At 44.7% G+C, this 21,978-nt stretch overlaps 1 protein-coding gene across 5 annotated transcripts in view; it reads left to right on the top strand.

Annotated features, from left to right (window-relative positions):
- The window catches only part of KIDINS220 (kinase D interacting substrate 220), a 186,845-nt gene extending 165,169 nt beyond the window's left edge, over positions 1–21,676 (top strand). For all 5 annotated transcript variants that reach the window (XM_068108197.2, XM_068108196.2, XM_068108192.2 and 2 more), the window contains one exon: positions 19,316–21,676. The gene's annotated coding sequence lies outside the window, so the exon portion shown is untranslated. The remainder of the gene's footprint in view (positions 1–19,315) is intronic.
- Positions 21,677–21,978: the final 302 nt, after the last annotated feature.

Here is a 21,978-nt window from a genome sequence, read left to right as displayed (position 1 = left end):
TAATCGCACAAAAAGACAAACCGACACACAAAACACAAAAAACAAGGGGAGCGGCAGACAAGATGGGGAGAGAGGGGGAAGGACACAAACACAACATTTGAGAGCAGGGACATCGGGAGGACTTGGGGGGAGGTGGGAGAGGAATAAAACATATGAACACTGCAAGGACTCTGGGGTGAATTACCGGGGGTAGAAAAGATCAAGCTTTTCGATGGGGGAAGATAAGAGATGGTGGTGAACAGCTGTTTTAAAGACCTGGAGGGAGGAGTGGGATTGAAGGGAGTGGGGGAGTTTGTTCCAGAGGCGGGAGAAAAGGGGAATGAAAGAGTGAAGGTGAGCAGAGAGCCTAGACTTTGGCAGTTTAACCATAAGAGGGTTGCAGGCAGATCTTGTGCGACCTGAAGGAATATTGGGGGGACAGAGCACAGAGAGAGCTGGGGGAGCAAGGCCGGAGAGGAGTCGGTAGAAGACAGAAAGACCACCAACGTGCCTGCGGTGAGTGAGTGAAAGGCCCTCGGAGTTGACTACATCGCAGGAGATTCCAATGATTCTGAAAGCTTTGGCCTCAACAGCGTGAAGTCGAGCAAGGTGTGAGGCAGGAGCACCAGCCCAGAGGGGGGTTACAGTATTCCATTGAGCTGCGGATGAAAGCCTTGTATGTGGTGAGGAGCTCAGGTGTGCCAAGGAAGGACTTCGCACGACGGAGGATGCCCAGTCGGCGACTGGCTTTGGAGGCCAGCTTGGAAATGTGGTTTTCCCAAGAAAGATCATGGCAGATAGTGAGACCCAAAAGCTTGAGCGACAGAACTTCTTGGAGAGGATTGTCGAGAAAGTAGATAGGAGGGTTGTCCAGTCGGTCCTTTCGGAGAGACATTGTAAGAGTGCGAGATTTGTCAGGATTGAAAGACATGTTCCACTTGTTTGACCAATCTGTGATTTTGTCCAGGTCTGCAGAGAGTGAGGAGGCTGCAGACTGCCGATCTGAGGGATGAGGAATGGAGCGGCAGATAGTGGAGTCATCAGCAAAGAGACAGAGAGGATTTTCCAGAGAGTCGGAGAGGTCATTGATGAAGACAAGAAATAGCACAGGGCCCAGAACACTACCTTGGGGAACTCCAGCCAGAACAGGAAGGGAAGATGAGAGAAATCCATTCAGGGCCACACGTTGCCTACGACCAGAGAGGAAATCCGCAAGCAATGAGTGGAGATTTCCCTGAATACCATAGGAGGTGAGTTTGGTGAGCAGAGCTGGGTGCCAGACCGTATCGAAGGCACGTGATATGTCAAGTGAGACAGCTCTGATTTCCTGTTTGGCATTGAGGACCTCCATCCATTCTTGAGACAGCAGAAGCAACATGTCCAGAGTAGAATGACCTGGTCTGAATCCAAATGGATGATCAGAGATCAAGCCATTGGAGAAGAGGAAGGATTTGATATCTGAAGCAATGATGGATTCCATGACTTTGCTGATAATTGGGAGCAGGCTGATTGGTCTGTAGTTGCAAGGATCTGTTTTTGCACCTTTTTTGTGTAAAGCGGTAATGTTTGCTGATTTCCAAGATGCTGGCAGATGACCTTGAGCAAAAGAGAGGGTGAAAAGAACAGAGAGAGGGTGAGATGGAGCGGCAGAGCAGGATTTTAGGACCCGAGGGCTGATGCCATCTGGTCCAGTTGCAGAATCAGAGTCGAGGTTTGATAAAAACTTCTCCACCTGGTCAGGAGAGAAGGACACAGAGTCCAGGAGCAGTTGGGTTCGACTGGGAAAGGTGGGAACAGAGAGAGATGGGTTTGGGACACAAGATTTTGAGGCAAACACAGAGTTGAGGCATTCGGTATTGTCACGTGCGGTGTCAACTGTGTAGCCATTTGAGGTAAGGGAGGGGATGGAGGGGGAACAAACACCAGAAACGGATTTGACCAGACGCCACCAGGATTTGGAAGAAGGAGACAGATTTGAGAGTTCAATCTTGAGTGTGGAGAGATAGTGCTTCCTGGCACTCCTGAGGGTAGAAACACACTTGTTTCGAGCTTGGTGGAAGGAACTGAGATTGCCTTCAGTTGGATTTGCCTTCCAAGACGCAAAGGCAAGTTGTTTCAGGGCAACTGCCTCACCACAAGATTCAGTGTACCATGGACGGGAGGAAGGGTAAGACAACTGAAGACGAGATGGGATAAATCTGTGCATGAGAGAGAGCAGTTTGCTTTGGAAGAATTCCCAGGAAGAATTGATGTCAGAGGCATTAGAGATGGGAGACCAGTCCAGTTGATTGGTGGCTGCTTGCAGACCGTGCCAGTCGGCCTGAGTGAAATGCCAGACTCGTCGGCGCTGAGGAGGCTCTCTGAGAATGGCCAGTGAGATGTCCACTTTAACAAGCACATGATCAGAAGAACCGATTGGAGCAGAAGAAGAGCAGCAGACATTTGCAGGGAAGTTAGTCCTAACCAAGTCCAGAAGAGAAGATACTCCATTGACTGAGATCCGGGTCGGGAAATTGACAGATTGTGTCAGTCCCAATGAGTCGCAGAAGTCCTTTGCTGAGGTGCCATGGCTGGTGAGAGATGAACCCACACCCAGCCAGCTGGCATGATGACAGTTGAAGTCGCCACATATGAGGAAGAGAGAGTTTGGATGAGTTGATAGAAGTTGGTCCATGTTGTCCGACAGAGAAATGTAAATGGAGTCATCACTGTTTGGAGGACGGTACAGAACACATATGAACAAAAGGTGGGAACGGAGAGGAAGCCGTAGCCAGAGGTACTCCTGTGGGTGGAGTGGAGAGAGGGCAGTGCAGGGAGAGTGAGGAAGAGAGTTTTTGATAAAGATAGCCACCCCACCACCAGGACGAGGATCAGGTCTAATCGTACCGGCGGAGGGAGTAACCAGGAAGAGATATTAAGGAATCAGAGACATCTTGAAGGAGGAAAGTTTCTGTTAAGCAGATCAAGTCTGGATTTTCAGAAGCAACCTGAATGGAGAGATCAATCAGGTTTGAGCGAAGGCCCCGGATGTTTGAGGTCCATACCGTTAGTGAGGAGAGAGGGGGAGCATCGGGTGCAGGACAGGGGAGGGGAGGGGTAGGGTCAGATGAAGGGTGAGAGGGGGATGTAGGAAGAGCAGTTGATAGTGTGTCAGAGATTACAGAAGAGTTACAAGAAAGGGAAGGATGAGGAGGACGAAAGGTTTGATGGTGATGGAATGAGGCACAGTGAGAGTTTGTTTGAGGGGGGGCAGAGTAAAGTAGAAGGTTGGGGGAGGTGGAAGTATGACATAGGAGGGAGAGGAAGTGGGGAGGAGGCAGCTTTGAGAAGGAGGTGGGAGGAGGGAGAATTTGGGAGGGATGGTTGGGGGGGAGATTTGAAGGGGAGGGGCAAGGGGGGAGTTTAGAAAGTGGATGATTAATGAAAGATGAACATATATAACAAATTGGGTTTGTTGTGATTTCAAGTTAGCGATTCGTTTAAGAACGATGGAGGAGGGATGGAATGAATGAGAATTTAGAGCATGGAGTGATTTGGAATCATAAGAGATTGAATATTTTTTTGAAATGGAATGAGTTGAAGAGGAAATTGAAAGGAGCCTTTTAAATAAGAAGAAAAACAGCGTGTTGTAATAAACCACTGAATAAAACACTGAAGGGGATATTTGAAACATATTTAAACAGAACTGTGAAGAACAATCTTATATTCACAAAAATACTAATGGGGAGAGGAAGCCTAGAGGGACGACCACGAGTCACTTGAACAGGGCAAAAGGTGGAAGGCAAGGGGAAAATGGGGGCGGGGCGAGACAGTGCACGTGGGCAGAGGCAAAAGCACACGAGGAGAAAGGGAAATAAAAGTTTTTTTTGTTTGTTACCTTCGCAAAAGCGGAAGGTTATGTTTTGATCGCTGTGTATTTATTTGTATGTCTGTGTGTGTGTGTGTGTGTGTATGTTATTCGCATAACTCAAAAAGTATTCAACCGAATTGCATGAAATTTGGTGGGATGATTGGTTATTATACGGGACACATTTGATTAGATTTTGGGAGCAATCGGGTCAAAGGTCAAGGTCAAGGTCACGAAAAGGTCAAAATCGTATTTTTACCATAGCGCGGTCAATTTTTATCCAATTGGCATGCAACTAATGCCAAAATGTTCAGAATTCAATGCCCGATCTTGTGATATACGACATGACCCAGTGAAGACATTACCCTTGTTAGCGGTTGGGGGTCAAAGGTCAGGGGGGTCACGACCTTGCAAAATGTGCGTTTTTTGTCATAACTCGGTCAATTCTTATCCGATTTGCATGAAATCAGCACCAAACTGTTCACTGTTCTGTTCCCTACACTCCCATGCCAAGTACAGAACAGTAGCTGCGGCGAAGGTATGCGCTCTACCGAGTGCCCGTTCTAGTTTTTTTGTTTGTTTTTGGGGGCGGGGTGTGGGGGTTACAACGTTAGACAAATAGTAGATGTTTGGTGAAGCTTGGTGGAGAAGGGGAAATCAAAAAAGCTAGCAAAACAGCGAAGGAAGGAACAACCTTCGACGGGGGAAGCCTGAGGCTGCAAGGCCTTGCTCGAGACGCGGCAAACAAACGATTAATTTATGAAAGATAAACACCGAGAAACTTCCAAGGGGGACACTATAAGTTCACACACCGAACGATAAATACAGTTTCGACAAAATGCAATTGTGAACAGACTTAACTTTGAAAAACGTGGAGACCGTGTGGACCGTCGAAAACCCCTGCCACCATCTCCAAGATCTCGCGAGATCTGATAACTAAATTATCTTAATTTATTTATTTTTGTTTTTGTTTTGCAGGTTATTGCTGAGAGTTTGGAAAATTACTGAATTTGCACCAAATTGGACCATGAATTACCTTTCAATGAATCAACGCATAGCGGCCGTGAAACATTACTACAAATGTAATGAACAACCAACGATAGCGGCACACCGTTTGGCACAGGAATTCGATATTAATCCACCCCAGGGAAGAAACATACGATTGATTGTCGAGAAATTTGAAGCAACAGGGTCGGTAGCCACTGCAAAGAAGTCCGGTCGTCCGAAAACGACAACGAATCTAAGGCTGAAGAAGCCATCAGGAGACTGGAACAAAGTCCGCAAAAGTCAACTTGCCGTTTATCTGCAGAGTTGGAAGTGAGCCAATCAAGTGTTATCCGTATCCTTCACCAGGAAAAATGGAAACCTTACATTCCACGCTTACTGCATGCCCTTCATGATGGAGATGACGACCGCCGTCTTCAATTTTGCGAAGAGTTATTGGCTAAACTTGACAAAGAGGACACAATGCTAGACAACATCTGGTGGTCAGATGAGGCATGTTTTAAGCTTAACGGCACAATTAACAGACACAATTGTGTCTACTGGGCTGCGGAGAACCCAAGAGTGACAGTCTGTGCTCGACACTCTGTGCCTGCTCGGCTGCAATTGTGCATCGATCACGAGGGAGGGCACTTTGAAAATTGCAAGTAAAACAGCTTGGTACAGTTCCATAATAATTTTCCGCCGAATAAATGGTTAGATAAACATGTCATTCATTTATTTCTACCTTCTTTTACACTGTAATGCAAATGGCAAACAAACAATCAACTGACAGAAATATATATATATAAACAGAAATCGGGTGCTACTTTTGACTCACCCTGTATACACATTGTCACATCTGTGGCTCACTAATGTGATATGCCTAAGTGTTGGGATTGTTTGTCCCAGGAAACAACCGAACGGTTTCTATCTTCTACTGCACTGTGTTCAATTTATCATTCTTTACCATTCTCCATGGTCGCCCAAATGAGCCGAAATTGACAGCACATGCACAGGATGCAGATGACTTGAACACGTTTTCTTATAGGCCGGTAGCAAAACCTTGGTAAGGGCCTAGAAATGAAATTTCGTTCGGCGAAATGGGTGCTAGGTGAAATTTCACCTGATGCTAACTGTTGGTACACCAAACATCGGAGAAAAAGTTCTCCGTCCAACTCTTGCCCATTAAGGGTATGGAGGCCCTAGATATAGTAGTTTATCCCTTTTGACAAAATACCTTTAAAAAGAAAACATCTTTACTCCGGCATTTATACGATTATATGAGGACCATAAACGTGCCGCCAGCAGTCGGGGGATGTGAAAAGGCCCTTCTGATCATCCGGTGTTGAATTTCCAACCCCCGTGGCGTAGCGAGGGGGGGCATGGTGCCATGCCCCCCCCCCCTCGGCAATCTCAGGCAATCTAACTTTCAAAATTTTCCCGGGGGTGTCCATGGGGCCATCCCCCCTCAGGGCCATGAAATTTTTCAAAAATAACAAACTATTCAGGCTTAGCTGCAACTTCAGCAACGGGCGCAATATGGCCACAGATCGCATCTCAAGCAATCTAGCTTTCAAAATTTTCCCGGGGATGACCCCCTCTCGAGTAAATGAAGATTTTTTTTAAAACGTCCGGTCATTGGTCCCCCCCCCCCCCCCGCCCCCCCCCTCGTGTAAATCCCTCATATAATTGTATAATATGCTAAAACCATTCTGTGTACACTGCTTAATTTTGATTGGCAAAAGGGTTGATATGCGATAAGCGGATAGATTGTACGTTGGGCTTGGGCGGTTCACTGAAGATAAATTGATCCTCCTGAACACTCTTGAGGTTGGTAACTCACCCACGAAGTGAACAACCGTGGAATGAGATGGATGGTCATGGAGCGAGCATTGCTCAAGATCCTTGAGGTGAATTAGGGAAAACAGTAGGCCGTGCTGACAGTCAGAGCTATTCACAGCGTGTTTATTAGTACCGTACCGTACTTACAAAAACGTTTCTCAAACAATACAGGTAAAAAACAATATAGAGTGAACAACGGAGAAACCTTAAAAACACCATAAATCACAACCATATATGGGCATTGGGCATCAGGTTTCAACAGCTCAAATATTGAAATGCTAATGGTCGTTTTCTATGTCGCTGTCATCACTCCCGGACCGATTTTCGAATGCATTTTCCGTCGTCGTTTTGGTACCGTTGTCACACTCTTGGCACAAACACATGTCTGTGCATGAAAGGCCCGAATTTAGGCATGAACAGCGACCAGACGTACATTTAGTTTTCTTACAGGAACATGCCACCGCTTCCAGTACTGATTTAGGAGCGGGTGCGCGAGTCATCCACACAATCCCCAAATCCTCTCCGTCAACCACCCAGCCATGCTCTTGTGGGGAGGGGGCCTGCATCAATGGGACGAAGGAACTCCGATGTATACAGGATTGGTAGGCAGCTCAGTGAATGTTGATGTAGGGCATCTTTAGTCGGCGGAAGAGTCGCTTCGTTTGGCGATGAGGACAGACAGAAGAGTTTATACCTCGCTTCATGGAGGTCCGACGTTGAGAATTGACTGGTATACAAGGCCACAACAAACTTCTGCAAAACCGATTTGGTTACCTCAGACAAGAAAAACGATGAGCCCAGCTTTGTGAAAGCTGTTTGAAAATCTGCACTGTCGCACAACATGGTGAAAGGACGACGTTTTCCTTTCCCTTTGAATGAGCTGACCGATTTGCAGCCAGTGAAAACGTGTAAACCAATCAGACCGTCACACACAGACTCGCCCAATGTAGCCCTCACGGTTCCAATATTGAGTACCTTTGTGGTGTTCTTGTGGCCGGTAGAAAACAATAACCGTGTCTGACTGTCCTTCCACAAGCTGGTCGCTATGATGGCTACATCACTGTCAGGACTGTGTATCACGACACTGTCGTGGCTCTGACTTGCATGTTTCGCATGAAGCAACAGTCTGGTATCAGCCTCTTCATGGTCACAGAACAGCTCTGATACAACAGGCCCTATCATAGGATAGAAAATCGTAGATGGTATAAGGTACCTACCAGCAGTCAATGTTTGAGCTAGCACCAGAAGATCTCGTGTTTTACCACCATGATGTCGTTTCAAATAGCTGTCCTTCTTACCACATAATAAACAGACTTTAGGAAGCACTCATGTGGTTGAGGATGGTGTTGCTATTTTTGAATGGCAACGCAGTTTTTTTGCTGGAGACATTGTGATTGTTTGTACAAGTGCTGTACTACACCTCTTCTCACTGGCTTGCAGACGTTTCTTGTCCGTAAATCTCTGGTAGCATGTGGCATGAAAACCACACACATCCTTCGGTATTTGCTCAAATGGTGATTCAAATGTCACTGATATAAATGCCACACTATCATCGAGATGAAGGGCCGCTGCTCCGGCTCCTGGTATGGGAATCGGTGCCGAGGGGGACTGGTAGTGGTAGTGTCAAAGATGATGATGATGGTTGTGGTGAATTGCAACTGGGGCATTCGAAAAGTTTTTGTCACATGAGAGCATTCACCATCGAGACTCACCCATTTTTTTGCACAGTCAGTGAATGTGGACCATCTCTTTTCTGTAAAAGGCTGCACCACCTCACCATGGACGCTTTTTAGGTGCAAAATACACACTAAACGGGCCTGATCGCTTTCAACACGGTCAGTCATGGGCGCAGCCATGACAGTTGATCACAGAAGTCACATGATCATATTCTGTTATGTGATTGGCTGACACCTGTCTACATATGCGAAAGGCGGTACAACGGCACCCGAGATAGGCAAGTGGGCAAGACAATATAGTGCACACAATTTCATCTCGTAACATATGTTTGGGCCAATATATTTTGGAGAACTTTTGATATGTTCAACACCATTATATTCAACAACTTTTCGCATGGTAAAATTTTAGCACCTCAGACACGAAACGAAATGTCATTTCCCACAGAGTTGCTACCGGCCTATTACCTTTTAACAGGTAGCTGAAGTACCTGACATTTCCTGGGGAAATTCAATGCAATATGTTTTTGAAATATTAAGTCAGAATCAAAAATATATTGTGAGCCCAATGCAGATCACTTACATGCAAAGTTCGTTTTCATGACGTGGGAATCTATATATATAAAACACAGTTTGTGTGTGCGTGTGTGTGTGTGTATGTAATGTTACCGATAGACTCCTAAACGGAGAGGCTCACGTACTTGATATTTGGCACAGACATGGCCATTGAGCCTGGGACGAACATGGCTGACCTAAAAATTTATTTCATAATATGCTTTTACCATATTTTTATCTCAGCGCGAAATATTCTGACCGGTCGCAGAGCAGCGCGCTGATTTGCTCAGAGCGATCACGTGATGTTCCCTGCCGCCATTAACTCAGTTACGTGTTCGCACGTATTTCAGAGCGAAAAGCAATTGCCTTTTTTCACATTTAAGCGACGAACATTGCCATTCACACCACATAGGTTTTTTTTCCCTTTCATCTTTAGATTCATATTTTTTGCCATAACGTAGCGCATTATGGCTCTCTCGAGCTCGAGTTAGCCAATCACCTGGGAGCATGAGGCCACGTTGGCCATGCCCACGACAGGACGCAGAGTTGCAATCGATCGCTCAGAGCGATCACGTGATGTTCCTTGCCGCGCGACTATCTATAGATATCACTCAGATCCCTCACAATCGACCACCACCACCTCCTCCTGCAATACTAAATATCACTCAGATCCCTCACAATCGACCACCACCCCCTCCTACAATACTAAATATCACCCAGATCCCTTGGAATCGACCACCACCTCCTCCTACAATACTAAATATCACCCAGATCCCTTGGAATCGACCACCACCTCCTCCTCCTGCAATACTAAATATCACTCAGATCCCTCACAATCGACCACCACCACCTCCTCCTGCAATACTAAATATCACTCAGATCCCTCACAATCGACCACCACCACCTCCTACAATACTAAATATCACTCAGATCCCTCACAATCGACCACCACCCCCTCCTACAATACTAAATATCACTCAGATCCCTCACAATCGACCACCACCCCCTCCTACAATACTAAATATCACCCAGATCCCTTGGAATCGACCACCACCCCCTCCTACAATACTAAATATCACCCAGATCCCTTGGAATCGACCTCCTACAATACTAAATATCACCCAGATCCCTTGGAATCGACCACCACCTCCTCCTGCAATACTAAATATCACCCAGATCCCTTGGAATTGACCACCACCTCCTCCTACAATACTAAATATCACTCAGATCCCTTGGAATCGACCACCACCTCCTCCTACAATACTATATATCACTCAGATCCCTTGGAATCGACCACCACCTCCTCCTGCAATACTAAATATCACCCAGATCCCTTGGAATCGACCACCACCCCCTCCTACAATACTAAATATCACCCAGATCCCTTGGAATCGACCACCACCTCCTCCTACAATACTATATATCACTCAGATCCCTTGGAATCGACCACCACCTCCTCCTGCAATACTAAATATCACCCAGATCCCTTGGAATCGACCACCACCTCCTCCTGCAATACTAAATATCACCCAGATCCCTTGGAATCGACCACCACCCCCTCCTACAATACTAAATATCACCCAGATCCCTTGGAATCGACCACCACCTCCTCCTACAATACTATATATCACTCAGATCCCTTGGAATCGACCACCACCTCCTCCTGCAATACTAAATATCACCCAGATCCCTTGGAATCGACCACCACCTCCTCCTGCAATACTAAATATCACCCAGATCCCTTGGAATCGACCACCACCACCCCCTCCTACAATACTATATATCACTCAGATCCCTTGGAGTCGACCACCACCACCACCTCCTCCTGCAATCTATATATATAAAACACTGTGTGTGTGTGTGTGTGTGTGTGTGTGTGTGTGTGTGTGTGTGTGTGTGTGTGTGTGTGTGTGTGTGTGTGTGTGTGTGTGTGTGTGTGTGTGTGTGTGTGTGTGTGTGTGTGTGTGTGTGTGTGTGTGTGTGTGTGTGTGTGTGTGTGTGTGTGTGTGTGTGAGAGAGAGAGAGTGTGAGAGAGAGTGTGAGAGAGAGAGATAGATAGATATAGAGATATATAGATAGATAGATATAGATAGATATAGATAGATATAGATAGATGGATAGATATAGATAGATAGATAGAGATATATAGATAGATAGAGATATATAGATAGAGATAGATAGATAGAGATATATAGATAGATAGATAGAGATATATAGATAGATAGATATAGATAGATATAGATAGAGATAGATAGAGATATATAGATAGATAGATAGATAGATATAGATAGAGATATATAGATAGATAGATATAGATAGAGATATATAGATAGATAGATATAGATAGAGATATATAGATAGATATAGATAGAGATATATAGATAGAGATATATAGATAGATAGATAGATAGATATAGATAGAGATATATAGATAGATAGATATAGATAGAGATATATAGATAGATATAGATAGAGATATATAGATAGATAGACTCCTAAACGGAGAGGCTTACGTGCTTGACATTTGGCATAGACATGGCCATTGAGCCTGGGACGAACATGGCCGAACTCAAAATATTTGACGATCCATATTTTTTATTCATATTTACCTCAGCGCATGGAATCAACGGAATCAGAGCGATCACGTGATGACGCTATGACGCTATGGAAAAATAATCGCTATGACGCTCTGAAGCTATGAACGATATGACGCTATGAAAAAAAAATCGCTATGAACGCTATGACACTATGAACACTATGAAAAAAAAAATCGCTATGGACGCTATGAACGCTATGACGCTATGAAAAAAAAATCGCTATGAACGATATGACGCTATGAAAAAAAAAAATCGCTCGCTTTACCAAGGGGCTCGCTCTCCCCCCCGTTCCCCTCCCCTCCCCTTCCCCCTCCTCTCCCCCGCCCGGCAATGCCGGGTACTTCTGCTAGTACAAAATAAAACAAATAAAAACTGAGTAATTAACATCAGTAGTTGAGCCCGTGTAATTTCCACACAACAGACTGGGAGGATTACAGGTGGGGGAGCACGAATGCGGTGGTAATAAATCTGGAGGTGCAAGTTCAAGGTGCAAGTCCTCAATGTTTCTTTCCAGATATATCTCCATTAGAGTGAGTGAAGCCACCAGAAATGCTCCATTTGGCGTCTTGCCATGCCGATCTTCGTAATGCAGTAGATTCAAGTTGAAAAAACAACAGACGGATCATACAGTGCCAATCTTCGCGATGCGGTAGATTAAAGGGGAACCCAAATACAAGCATTTTTTTTCTGAAAATCATTGATCACTATCTAATTGGAAGATAATTTTTCTTTGAATTTTTTTTGCCAATCACAGTGTTGAAAAAAGCCCTGGAGTGTCTATTTTTTATTTCGCCATTGATGGCACACGATGAACTCGCCTTGATCTAAATGGCGGTTTACATAGCAAATAGTGTATTTCGATCTCAGATTCTGATAGTGATTACACCATCATTAGCAACTCTGAAGGTTCTCAGTACGTTGATACTGATCAGTGGGAGTGTGAAGACTCTATTGGAGACAAAATTAGTGATGGAAATGCTTTCGGGAGCATTGTGGAGCTGTATCATTTGGAGCCTTATGCGAGCTATTCAGATGAAGATGAGATGATGTTCGTGAAAATGGCGGCGTTAGTAGTGCAGACTAAAACGCCTGTCGCATGTTTACTTCGGATTTGTAGGTTTTGTTTTTCTGTTCAATTGATGGTATGTCAGGGATTTTGTATTAATTGATAAATCAGTTCTGTTACTTCAGAAGAAATACAGCACAACACAGCAAGACACGGCCCGGACAGCACCTAGGCACACTCGGACAACCACTGACCAAATGGGTGACAAATGCTTTTTCCCTCCGTCATGTCCATGCCATGTCAATGTCACGCCACAGTGGAGGGGGGGAGAGACGGGTGGTGGCGAAGTGAGATCGGTTGCCGGCAGGCCAACGCAGGTGTTTGATTGTCCATATGCTGGCAGCTTGGTAGAGATGGTGTTGCAGTTTTGAGCGATGGTTGTTTCTTCCACTTGATCACGTGGGTATTTTAAAGTTAAAAGGGAACCCAAATCAAGGGAGGCACCCCTCCCTTATATATGGGATGGTTTCTCTGTTTGCAACTTTAACATAGGGACTGAAAATTCGTTTCTCGGCTTCTACTGGATTAAATTAGCTGCACATTTCAGAGGTAAATACTTTGTACGTCAAGGTAATATGTTCCAAATTTCACCAACATCCGTTTCCGCATTCTTGAGTTTTATTAACCCTTTGAGTACGGATGACGTCCAGTGCCGCAACCCGCAAAAAAGTTTTGTGTACAGATGACGTTACTACACGTCATCGACTATACCTATAAATAGATCGTCCGTACGTGGTTGAGTACGTGGTTGTACGTATTAACCCTTTAAGTACGTGGTTGCATTCCCATACAAAAATGCCAAATTAATCCCGTACCGGGGGTATTTGAATTCCAAAAAAAAATCCCGTACTCAAAGGGTTAAGAAAACCCTCAAATTCACGTTGGTGTCTATCTCTGTCTGTCTGTCCGTCCGCCCGTCCACCCAAAATGTGTTGGCGCTCATATCTCAAAGGCTATACATTGAAACTAGCTGAAACTTGGAATAGACAGACTTGGCATTTAATATGGAATTTTTTTTTGTGGGGGTGAACTTACTTTTCAAGATGTCTTAGAACCAAAAGTTCATTGGAATTATGTTGAAATTATTCCAGATTTTGTTAATGTGACCTTTAAAAGAAACAAAAACCACATTTGACATTTCGAAACAAATAAATTGATCCTTGAAAGTGATGTAAACTGATATCGAACTCAATTCATGGACAGTACTGTGTTAAACTTCTGTACGTTTTCCAGAAGTATCTCTTTATTTTGCACATTAGCCAAAAAATTTTTTAACAAAAACAAAAGTTAAATTACGACTGGGATTACGGACAGTAAAATTACAGTTCAGTACTTCGTGTAACCCCCACGAGCATTCAGGAGAGCACGTACACGTTGAGGCATGCTGTTCATGAGATTTGCCAAGGTTTGGACAGGAATCGCTTGCCATGCAGTGACAATAGCCTGCTGCAATTCACGCACAGAGGTCGGCTGCTGGTCCAAGTGGTCGATTTGACGCGTTAATTCTGCCCACAAGTTCTCTATCGGATTCATATCCAGGGACATGGCAGGCCACTCCATATGCTCTACACCACAGTCAGCAAGAAAGTGTTGGATCATGCGAGCACGATGAGGCCGTGCATTGTCATCTTGGAAGACAAAGTTTCCTCGAAAGGCTGCACAAACAAATGGAAGGAATGTTTCCTCCAGAATGGCCCTGTGCTTGAACTGGTTCAGGTTTCCATTCAGAACAACCAGGTCGGTTTTGCCCCCTGCATGAAAAGCAGCCCAAACGGTCACCCCACCACCTCCAGCTTGGACTCTTGGCACTATACAATCTTTGTTGTAGGCTTCATGCACTTGTCTGCGCACTCAGACGCGGCCATCTTGACGATAGACCAGAAATCTAGACTCGTCACTGAAGATCACGTGATTCCAGTGTCCTGGCTGCCATTGACGGTGCTCTCTGGCCCACTGCAATCGGCGCTGGCGGTGTTGTCTGGTCAGGCCTGGCTTTCTCAGGGGACGCCTGGTACGATAGCCTGCTTGAACCAGTCGTTGGTTGACTAGCCTTCTGGATACAGGCACATTTGTCAGTTGCTGCCACTCAGCCCTAAGCCGATTAGCTGACTTGGTACGGCCATTGCGGACTAACCGGTGCAGCTGGCGATCATCCCTCCTTGTGGTTCTGCGGGGACGTCCTGGCCTCGGTATTGGAGTAGGGACACCCCTCTGAGCATTTCATTTCAGGATCTTTGACACCTGACCTTGAGTGATGCCATACTGCCGAGCAATAGCACGCTGTTTCATGCCGTAATTTCGTAAAGCCACCACTCCATGACAAACAGCATTGTCGAGTTGACGGACCATCTCCAGAGGAAGCGGCAATAACTTTTGGAGACGTGCAGCAGTTGTTTTCCACTAATACAGAATGCAACAACCCTTGTATACCCGACTGTGAAGCCAATCATCAAATGCACCTGTCCGTACATTTTGCCACGCCACCTGTGATATAATCCTGTTGTTGACTTCTTGCTGCGACAGACAATCAGTGACATGGTTCTTTTAACAAATAAATCACCAAAGTGTAATGGAAACTCACCAGATTGATATACTGAGTTAAGAAAGTAAACCCAAGTCAAGAAAAATATATATATTCCATAATAAATGCCAAGTCTGTATATTGGCCAGTAGGTATAGTTAATGACTTTTGAAATAAATTCAAAATCTGCGCTCATTAAGGGGGTCTATGGGGGTGGGGGATGGGTTGATCCCTTCCCCCCCTCAAATAGGTATTTGCTCTCTTCTCCGAAACTACACACATGATTTTGATGAAACTTGGCCACAAGCTTCATATCTGATGCAGTCAATACACCTTCGTTAGGCATCAAAATCTGAGCACATTAAAGGGGTTTACAGGGGAGCGAGGGGTTGTAGTAATTCGACTCTGGTTAGTAATTCTTGGAAAAAATACCAGGGGCATATAAAAGGTCCCTTTATATGGTATGTACCATGTGGCAAACAAAAGAAAAGAAGGGACATTCTTGGGGAAAATGCCAGGGGGAGAGAAAAGGACCCTTTCTATGGTATGTGCCATGTGGCAAAGTCTAGAAAAGAAGGGATATTCAATTGCTTGTAGAAATGCCAAACAATAGAAAAGAAGGGACATTCAAAAAAGGTCTTGTGTGCATGCTGGTCTGCCCTTGTATTCTTAGGAGGAACCAAGTAATGCTCTAGAAAAGTTCATATAAAGGGGTGCCCTACATATATAGGTTAAAACCAGTCAGTAAGTGAAGTTTTTTGAACTGCATGAATGAATTTGGAACAAACGACTACTACTACTATTAGTACTACCACTACTACTGCCAATCCACATGCCCGACTAAGGGACGTAGCGACCTCCATAACTGTCGGTCTTCCGCCTTCTGCCAACATTCATGGGACTAAGGCCAATCTCATTGGCGCACTGGCATAACCAAGAGTGGCTTGGAACAAACCATGCAAATCAAAAGACACAACCAATGAAATAGGGACACGCAAACTTATGTACGTAAAGGGAAATAAGAAAGAAAGAAGTAGTAAATTCTACCATAGGTGCCACAGATCACACTTGTACAAACAGTAAAATTACAGTGGAGGACTTTCCTTTGACTATGCGTGGTTTAGAGGTAGGACTCCCTGCAGCCTGTTTTCGACGCAGGCACGAGATGACGAGAGCCAGCTATCAAATGAGCCAATGACAAAGTAAGCCAACAACGAAGGAAGTCAACTAACCACAAAGTAAACCAACTAACCACAAAGTAAACCAGCCATGAGGAGCACCTCGGGACGTGCACCATGAAATAGACTTCGTGACCCTCTCTCAAGGCGCTTATTCCTCATTCTTTCTCCACGCCGTGAGCTCTGGTCTGTCCTTTTTCTCCTCTCAAGGCCTTTCTTCCTGGTCTCAATGCTCCCTGCTTCTTCTTCGCATTTCATCCTCCATGCCGGGAGCTCTGGTGTGTCCGTTCTTTCCTGTCAAGGCCCTTCCGTCCGGTCTCGATCCTCCTTGCTTCTTTTTCTCTCGGCTCCTCCATATCCTCCAGGCCGTCCCATCCACTGGGTGACCCCAGTAAAAATAAATGATTTGCCTGCTTCCGGGCCCTTCAGCACATTATGCCGCCGTCTCTGGCACACACTGGCCAGACAGATTGTGATGGCATTTTCGCACAGTCCGCCCACAAACGAGGTGTTTACACACAAAAAAATTTTTATCCTGACTATCCTGTTTATAAATTACATACACGGCTTCCTCAATACCACATTTTACAAGACGTCTTACTTTGACAGGTCCCTGTTAACTGGCATTCTAACGTACTCGAAACACACGGACCATGTTACACTTACCACAGTCCAGTTATGGATCCCTGCCCCCTTGCATGCAACAATATATGTATGTATATATATATATATATATATATATATATATATATATATATATATATATATATATATATATATATATATATATATATATATATATATATGTATAATGTATATGTATATATGTATGTATGTATGTATGTATATATATATATATATATATATATATATAGATAGATAGATAGATAGATAGATAGATAGATAGATGGATGGATGGATGGATGGATGGATGGATGGATGGATAGATAGATAGATAGATAGATAGATAGATAGATAGATAGATAGATATATAGATATATATACAGTATATATATATATATATATATATATATAGATAGATAGATAGATAGATATATATATATATATATATATATATATATATATATATAGATAGATAGATAGATAGATATACAGTATAGATATATATACAGTATATATATATATATATATATATATATATATATAGATGTATACATATATATATATATATACACACATGAAAGCCCACAGAATCTTGTTTCTCCCAGTCTGAGAGTCCTTTAGGTGCTTTTTTGCAAACTCCAAGCGGGTTTTCATGTGTCTTTCACTGAGGAGAGGCTTCCGTCTGGCCACTCTGCCATAAGCCCAGATCGGTGGAGTGTTTCAGTGATGGTTGTCCTTCTGGAAGTTTCTCCCATCTCCACACAGGATCTCTGGAGCTCAGCCAGTGACCATCGGATTCTTGGTCACCTCTCTTACCAACGCCCTTCTCCCCCTATTGCTCAGTTTGGCCGGGCGGCCAGCTCTAGGAAGAGTCCAGGTTGTTCCAAATTTCTTCCATTTAATAATTATGGAGGCCACTGTGCTCTTGGGAGCCTTCAATGCAGAATAATTTTTTTTGTCGGCTTCCCCAGATCTGTGCCTTGACACAATCCTGTCTCTGAGCTCTGCAGGCAGTTCCTTCGACCTCATGGCTTGGTTTTTTGACTGATATGCATTGTCAGCTGTGAGACCTTATATAGACAGGTGTGTGCCTTTCCAAATCATGTCCAATCAATTGAATTTACCACAGGTGGACTCCAATCAAGGTGTAGAAACATCTCAAAGATGATCAAGAGAAATGGGATGCACCTGAGCTAAATTTCAAGTGTCATAGCAAAGAGTCTGAATACTTATGGCAATGTGATATTTCAGTTTTTTTCTTTTTAATAAATTTGCAAAACTTTCTAAAATCCTGTTTTCTCTTTGTCATTATGGGGTATCGAGTGTAGATTGATGAAGGAAAAAATGAATTGAAACGATTTCAGCATAAGGCTGCAACATAACAAAATGTGAAAAAAGTGAAGGGGTCTGAATACTTTCTGAATGCATTGTATTTTGGACACGACTGTATATACATGTACAATATGCAGTGTTAGAATTTAACCTGTCTGCTTCAGAATGTGATCGTCAGCACCTTCTTTTTATGTGCATAAATGGGAAATGGTGACATTTTTAATATCTGTGGCTTACCCCCCTCCCCCCCCCCCCCCCTCTTCCCCAACCACCACTTCCCCTCCCCCACCCTCGACCTTCCTTCCATATACATGCACTCTCCTACTCTCCTTCCTCTCTCCACTCTTATTTCCTCAGAAACATTTTTTCCAATCCAATCCCCACTCCCCTACTCTTTCCTTTCCTGTCCTCTCTTCCAAACCCCTTCCTTTTCTTCCCTCTTTTTTTACCTTTCTCTTTGTATGTCGTCCTAATATTTTGCATGCGTAATAAATCAATAGCCACTTTATGTTTTTGCAACCCCAAAACTACTCCATTTTCTTCATAATTACCATTTTTATGCATTACTTGTCAAGAAGCCTTTATTCCCATAACATTTGTATTTGGTGTCTGAGTTGATCTCACGTAACCACCCAACTCCAACTGCAGTGCTATGAAACAGCAGCTCGACGCATGAAGCTTGTATTGCGCTGGATACTGATAACCTTGAGCATCGCGGGTAAATGGGCTGCCATCAAACAGAGGGAAAACAACATTGTGCCAGAACCACAAGCAACTATTTGGGAAAACAAAGTCGGTCTCGAGGGGTTGTTTAAAAAAAAAAATACTTTTCCCATCATTGTCTCATCTACTTAGCTGCCTGCACATGCCCAAAGCCGGTCCTATGCTTGCGGAAGCCGACGTTGCGGACTTTGCCAAATGCCTGTCCATGCCCTCCGGCCACGATGGTGTCACGAAGTGGAGGTCACGAGGCCATGGTGCATTTTGGTTTTGGATCTCAGTTGCAAGTGGAGGGGCTTGGGGGAGGGAGGGGGGGGTTATTCTATTTAGTTAGCTTTACTTGCTTGTGCATCTCAGTTTGATCAACAATGATGAAACGGTTACTTTTGTGTTTCAGGGTGAAGATCAACTCCAAAGATCTGCAACCTCTTCCGCGCTCGAGGAGGAAGAGCTTTAAAGTTGCTTATTTACTTACATTGTTTATAATATGGCCTTCTGCTGTTGTAATTGTTGTTTGTATTTTTTTGGGTTTCTCTTTGAAATTGGCCTCCGCCAGATCGGCGACGAGCTCCTTCCCTGTGTTGTTAGCCTTTAACTGGAATGTTATGTATATGTTTATGATTTTGGGGGGCGGGGGATGTGGACTAGATGTGCAGACATTTTGCTGAAATATTGGCAATTTAATTTCCGAAAACTCAGTCCAAGGGTTTTTATGCCCAAACAGCACTAGTGCAGCTCCTGCTTTCATTTGTTGAGAACGATCATTGCAGTACCAGCTACTATATGTCGCGTTGCTTTGGACACCATCCTGGATCAATCCTATTCACGCTTGGACAACACGCATCGGCTGTCGAATGTGGTTTTGTCATCGCTAGGCTTGCCGGGACCGATCATGTCGGATAATAAATTCCCTTGAGGGGGGCGATGCGTGTAATCCTGGTGACAATCAAGTTGACGATCCTCGGCTGACTTCGGCTCAGAGCTCGCTGCCGCTTGCCTCGACTTCCGGTTGGGCATGTGAGCGCACGACGTTACGAAAAAGCGCGGAAGGAAAGGCGCGACGTGATCCTGGCGCCTGGCCCTTCCTGCCCCTGTCCTCAATCCCTGGCAGTGTGGCTTGTTGGGCTGCCGATCCCACTCTGCGTCGTGGCAAAGAAAATCTTTGTCTTTGTCCAAGACCGTGCACAGTTCCCATTGAAACAGGATGCTAAGGCGGACAGCCATAGACATTGAGATTACGTACAATTTGGATGTCGATGCTCTTGGTATGATCGATCCTCCACGTGACTCATCTTCAAATTCGTCTCTGCACCCAGGGGCACACGAACACCATGGAGCATCCCATGAATGATTCCCAATTGGCATCGAGTTGTTTGAACAACTTAAGTTCCCGTCCTAAGTAAAGTGTTCGACCCAAAACGTAACCATTAGCCTCCCGTACTCGTGCAGCAGGCTCCATCTGAAGGAAAGACCAGCAGGTTTAGGCTCAGGTCAAACATTTCGACCACCAAATGGTCTTCACCGATTGGACTACAGGCGTCGTGTGCCCGCCGTTGAGTATTCCACCAACGGGGTTGGCGCATCAATCGACCGCTATCGGCGACCATAGTTTTCATTTGTTTCTCTCCCATGAAGACATCGTTAGGTCTTCTGACCATCTTGTTGCATTCACCTGATGCCCCCTCTCTATTTGTGGTGTACCCAACACCGGGCAAGCAATATGCCCACATGCGCGGTCCCCGGATAAAGACCGCTCGGTTGTCCAAAAGTTGGATCCGCGCCTTGCCCGCTTAGCAGCAGCAATACTACTTTGTGGTGGTTCCTCCATTCCAGAAAACGGTCCATGTAATCTCCCTTACTAAGAAGAACGTATTCTTGTAGTTGATTTTATTTTGCAGTTTTGACGTAGATTCGCAACTTCTGTACAAGGTGCAATTAAGAAATGGGAATCGCCGCAGGCCTGACCGTGTGTCACTTTGTATTGTGTGTAATGCATGTTGCTGTGATGTTTGGTGGCATGTGGAGGCCTGCACCCCTCCCCACCATCCTCCACTCCCTGCCTCAACCCACTTCCTGCCTCTAACTCAAAATTCAAGGACAGTAGAACAAATCTGCATTATCTTCAGATTGTCAGGTAACCTTCGAGGAGGTTTACACAACAACACCAGCGAAGTCTGTTGATTAGATACAAGAACTCTGAAAAGGCTTGCGTCATCATTCTGCCAGCATTCAAAACCTCAACCTCCCCCACCCCCCTGTTTGCACCGTAGCGATAACGTATCGCTCATTACACGTCTCTTCGTAACTTCAGTTTTGCAATGTCGCTTGTCGTGCGTGGCACATCTTCGAAGAAGCTCGACCTCCCTGTTATCGTTGCATGTCTGTGCGACCGGTCGCTTGTGTGTTTCTTTCGTGTTCCCAACGTTCAAGAAAATCCCAATCTAGGGACCTGGAACACGTCACCGGTGACGATTCGTCAATCGACCTCTTTTTAAGAGCTGTTGTATTCACTTATTTTGAATGAAAAAGTTGTGATATAGGTTAGCTTAGGTCACCGGTGTGTTGCATGCAACGCCATTTAATTCTGATGCTTTTATTTTTATTTAGTTATTTATTTGTTTTGGCATGCACATTAAAAATTGTGAACGAGCCTGTGTTTCGCCACCGTGCACCGTTCTGCATGTACTGGATTGTAGTCGTGTGAAGATTTGTTTGTGCCATGCTGTGATGTGCCAATAAATGTTGCATGAAAGCAGAATTTGCATTGCGTCCATCCAGAGGTGTGCGTGCATCCGTCCGTCCGTGTGTGTGTGTGTGTTTGGCTGTGTCAGATCAGATAATGGATCAGTTCAGATCATGGATGAGATCATATGCATGGAGATCAGATCACCATGTTGGAAGGTGTGGATGTGGGAGACATTTGGGGAGTTTCCAAAGAATGTATTTTCACCGTCATGCTTTCCCACAAGATGCAAATGTATTCTGTTGCAACTCGTCACAGCAAGAAAATGTCAGCACCTCTTGAGACATGTTTTTGCAATTATTGTTTAGGCGGCTGTG

The sequence above is a fragment of the Myxine glutinosa genome, chromosome 2, assembly GCF_964187855.1.
Source record: "Myxine glutinosa chromosome 2, kmMyxGlut1.1, whole genome shotgun sequence".
NCBI lineage: Eukaryota > Metazoa > Chordata > Myxini > Myxiniformes > Myxinidae > Myxine > Myxine glutinosa.
This window is presented reverse-complemented; position numbering and strand designations above follow the sequence as displayed.